At 53.7% G+C, this 5,000-nt stretch overlaps 1 non-coding gene across 1 annotated transcript in view; it reads left to right on the top strand.

Moving 5' to 3' along the window:
• Positions 1 to 3,308: 3,308 nt before the first annotated feature.
• The window catches only part of LOC124744549, a 1,909-nt gene continuing 217 nt past the window's right edge, over positions 3,309 to 5,000 (top strand). Inside the window, exon 1 of the ribosomal RNA XR_007010821.1 lies at positions 3,309 to 5,000. This exon is cut by the window's right edge and continues 217 nt beyond it. This is a non-coding gene — a ribosomal RNA (small subunit ribosomal RNA).

Below are 5,000 nucleotides of genomic sequence, written 5' to 3'. Positions count from 1 at the left end.
GACGTTTCCCGCACTCGTAAAGTGCAATCCACCCCTATAACTTGCGTTTCATGAAGAGTTATTTCCAATATGCGACATTCCCGCTGTCCGTATACATGAGCCGCGACCTGTACCACTTACGAGCGAGAGACGCGATCGCGTTGCTCACTGTACGGCGTCCGATACCGAGCCATCAGCATGTCGGTCCCCATGCGCGTTGCACTCGCACTCGCAGTCGCAAAAACGTGGGGCAAATATATTACGCGGAAGAGTTATAACAGACCGAGCCCCACTGCATGGGGGGAGTCTTTGTCACTAATGTACACAGATGGAACATTTTGGACTGGAACCAGATTACCCGTACACACGGCGCTGATTAGTAATCAATGCAGAGCCATCAAACTACAGCAAATATACACAACTGTCCGTATACATGCTGAAAGAGTCTGCCCAAAATGGGAACCACACGTCAGCCAGACACTCTGATCACGCACCACTCTCTGCTTCTAACAGGCGCACATACAATATGTAAGCACCAGCATGGAACAACATCCAGTGCATCTTCTCCGCCACATTACACAATCCACACTATCACAACCAGACCAGGAGGTCCGTGCGGAAAATACAATATCCCAGCCTTTCGACATCCACCATTGCGCAGACCAGGCACCAACACCCACACATGTCCTATACAACGGTGCACCCAACATCACAATAGTACCTCCTGTCACAGCGCACAAACAATGACATGAGTCAAAGACACAGGTCTCACACAAGCATAGAATTGGAGCGCCGCCTCTAATAAGCCAAAGGTGCATCCTGACGTGACAAATCTGATCATGTCACAAGCATTCACTTACTATAATCACTATCAACGAACCTGCCGCCCCCGCCCCCCCCCCCCCTACACCTTTCCGTACAACAACGTGTAACCTAACCTAACCTAACCTAACCTATGTTGTACCTTAACCTAACCTATGTTGTACCTTAACCTAACCTATGTTGTACCTTAACCTAACCTATGTTGTACCTTAACCTAACCTATGTTGTACCTTAACCTAACCTATGTTGTACCTTAACCTAACCTATGTTGTACCTTAACCTAACCTATGTTGTACCTTAACCTAACCCATGTTGTACCTTAACCTAACCCATGTTGTACCTTAACCTAACCCATGTTGTACCTTAACCTAACCCATGTTGTACCTTAACCTAACCCATGTTGTACCTTAACCTAACCCATGTTGTGCCTCAACCTAACCCATGTTGTGCCTCAACCTAACCCATGTTGTGCCTCAACCTAACCCATGTTGTGCCTTAACCTAACCCATGTTGTGCCTCAACCTAACCCATGTTGTGCCTTAACCTAACCCATGTTGTGCCTTAACCTAACCCATGTTGTGCCTTAACCTAACCCATGTTGTGCCTTAACCTAACCCATGTTGTGCCTTAACCTAACCCATGTTGTGCCTTAACCTAACCCATGTTGTGCCTTAACCTAACCCATGTTGTCGCCTTAACGTAACCCACGTTGTCGCCTAAACCTGCTCTGTAATTGTTATACGACTCGTTCAATTACTGTAGTGTTGCCCACCCGCAACCCTCGCAATATAGTTCGCTACTCGCACTGCCCGCACCCCTGTGTATCGCTTCATGTTAAACACCTTGCAAGTCTTGCTCACTTTCCACATGCTCCTGCTGTACACTGTAATGTGGATGGCAGCAGGACGTACATGCCGCCCCTCCCCACGTCCCCACCTTGCCCCCTGCCTTCGCAAGCTGGTTGGTGAGAAGTTTGCATGTTCAATGCCCTTCGCATGCGACGTACTCAGGCTACGTTGTGGTGCGGCCTGTGTCAACTGTCCGCTGATGTCGTACGCGTGAACCACAATCTGTACTGCACATTCGTCCTTATGTACTGAATGATACATCGTGGCACATGTGTGACCGCACAACGACTGCGCCCAAAAACGGCGGACCATACAGTGCAAATATTGTGCACGCAGCTACGTGTCGTCTCCCTATGAGAGCTGGATTGCAGTGTGGTACGCCATAGAGACGTGTGGGAGGAACGGACGCCGTGGATGGCGATCAGCATGAGCTGTCTGTTGATGTATTCGGACCTAGTCGTCTCTCCTCACACACCGTGATGGCATGGTGCACCGCGTTCCATATCTGCGACATGCTACAGAGGCCGGTTGACAGTCGTTCGAGCAATGGACATCGCATACGTACGGGGGCCACCTTCCACGTATTGTCTAGGCGTGCACATTTTGTTGCGTGTATGTGGGCAGACGTAGTGTGGCGTGACACCTGACACAGGCATGCAATAATCGTTGAAGTTGCAAATGGCGATGGACGCCTGCGTTTTCTGGTGAAGTTACGCAAATGAACAAATGGTAACCTGTTGTGGTGCGGTTGTTCTCGCTAGGGGTGAATCGGTGATGGCGACGATAGGTTGAGGTACTAACCGGTTGTTCCAGCGATACCCACCATGCCGACGAAACTGAACGGCATCTGGGTGTGAAGCGATACGCGGCGGTGGCTGGGTGGGACCGTCCCCGGCCGGTGAGGGGGCGCCTCCCGGCGTGCTGGCCGCGCGGTGCGTGGGCGCACGCGCTACAGCCGGCTGGTGGGGGCGGCCAGTGGCAGGCGCGCCGGCCGACGGACGCGGCAGGCGTCGCAGCTGCGCGCCGGCGCACCCTGCGCGCGGCGCCGTGCGGCCAAAGTAGGTCCTCGCGGGCCCGGTGCGAAGCGCGGTGGACATCTTCAGTGTGCTGGTCCGATTGAGGACTGTGTGCGTTGAGGATGCGCCGCCGCCCGGCGCTCGGCGCCGCGACGCCGTCTGCTGCTCGGTCGCCCCAGCGGTTCTCGCTGGTGGTTTGTATCGCAGCTGTGCGGATGTGTTGGCGCGTGCGCTGTGCTGGGAGAGTTCGCTTCGGCACCCAAGTGGGGCTTTTGTCCTTCTGTGGCGCTGGCGTTGGAGCTGCCGGTCACCGTAGGTGGCGCGTGTTGTCTCCCGCCGGCAATGCCACGACAGCACGCTCCCGGGCCTCTGTCGGCAGCGGCAAGCTCAGTTGGGAGCACGGGTGGTCGCACCGAAAGCGTCTACTCGCCTAACTCCGGGCGATTGCGCCTCTCTCGAACCCGACCAAGTACTTGGGACGGCGCTGCGCGCCGCCGGGACCTGAGAGGGTTTCGAGGTGTATTGTGCAGGGGAGCTCAGCCTCCTCCTGTTTGCAGAATGATTGAGCGGACGCTTGCGTGTTCGCGCGGGCCCCCGGGACACACTCCCGGGCGGCCGGCTGCTCAGCTCTAGTTGACGCAGCTCCCTGGTTGATCCTGCCAGTAGTCATATGCTTGTCTCAAAGATTAAGCCATGCATGTCTCAGTACAAGCCGCATTAAGGTGAAACCGCGAATGGCTCATTAAATCAGTTATGGTTCCTTAGATCGTACCCACGTTACTTGGATAACTGTGGTAATTCTAGAGCTAATACATGCAAACAGAGTCCCGACCAGAGATGGAAGGGACGCTTTTATTAGATCAAAACCAATCGGTCGGCTCGTCCGGTCCGTTTGCCTTGGTGACTCTGAATAACTTTGGGCTGATCGCACGGTCCTCGTACCGGCGACGCATCTTTCAAATGTCTGCCTTATCAACTGTCGATGGTAGGTTCTGCGCCTACCATGGTTGTAACGGGTAACGGGGAATCAGGGTTCGATTCCGGAGAGGGAGCCTGAGAAACGGCTACCACATCCAAGGAAGGCAGCAGGCGCGCAAATTACCCACTCCCGGCACGGGGAGGTAGTGACGAAAAATAACGATACGGGACTCATCCGAGGCCCCGTAATCGGAATGAGTACACTTTAAATCCTTTAACGAGTATCTATTGGAGGGCAAGTCTGGTGCCAGCAGCCGCGGTAATTCCAGCTCCAATAGCGTATATTAAAGTTGTTGCGGTTAAAAAGCTCGTAGTTGGATTTGTGTCCCACGCTGTTGGTTCACCGCCCGTCGGTGTTTAACTGGCATGTATCGTGGGACGTCCTGCCGGTGGGGCGAGCTGAAGGCGTGCGACCGCCTCGTGCGTGCTCGTGCGTCCCGAGGCGGACCCCGTTGAAATCCTACCAGGGTGCTCTTTATTGAGTGTCTCGGTGGGCCGGCACGTTTACTTTGAACAAATTAGAGTGCTTAAAGCAGGCAAGCCCGCCTGAATACTGTGTGCATGGAATAATGGAATAGGACCTCGGTTCTATTTTGTTGGTTTTCGGAACCCGAGGTAATGATTAATAGGGACAGGCGGGGGCATTCGTATTGCGACGTTAGAGGTGAAATTCTTGGATCGTCGCAAGACGAACAGAAGCGAAAGCATTTGCCAAGTATGTTTTCATTAATCAAGAACGAAAGTTAGAGGTTCGAAGGCGATCAGATACCGCCCTAGTTCTAACCATAAACGATGCCAGCCAGCGATCCGCCGCAGTTCCTCCGATGACTCGGCGGGCAGCCTCCGGGAAACCAAAGCTTTTGGGTTCCGGGGGAAGTATGGTTGCAAAGCTGAAACTTAAAGGAATTGACGGAAGGGCACCACCAGGAGTGGAGCCTGCGGCTTAATTTGACTCAACACGGGAAACCTCACCAGGCCCGGACACCGGAAGGATTGACAGATTGATAGCTCTTTCTTGATTCGGTGGGTGGTGGTGCATGGCCGTTCTTAGTTGGTGGAGCGATTTGTCTGGTTAATTCCGATAACGAACGAGACTCTAGCCTGCTAACTAGTCGCGTGACATCCTTCGTGCTGTCAGCGATTACTTTTCTTCTTAGAGGGACAGGCGGCTTCTAGCCGCACGAGATTGAGCAATAACAGGTCTGTGATGCCCTTAGATGTTCTGGGCCGCACGCGCGCTACACTGAAGGAATCAGCGTGTCTTCCTAGGCCGAAAGGTCGGGGTAACCCGCTGAACCTCCTTCGTGCTAGGGATTGGGGCTTGCAATTGTTCCCCATGAACGAGGAATTCCCAGTA

Source organism: Schistocerca piceifrons, unplaced genomic scaffold (genome assembly GCF_021461385.2).
Source record: "Schistocerca piceifrons isolate TAMUIC-IGC-003096 unplaced genomic scaffold, iqSchPice1.1 HiC_scaffold_299, whole genome shotgun sequence".
Taxonomy (NCBI): Eukaryota; Metazoa; Arthropoda; class Insecta; order Orthoptera; family Acrididae; genus Schistocerca; species Schistocerca piceifrons.
Note: the sequence above shows the minus strand (reverse complement) of the source record. Positions and strands in the feature narration are given on the sequence as shown.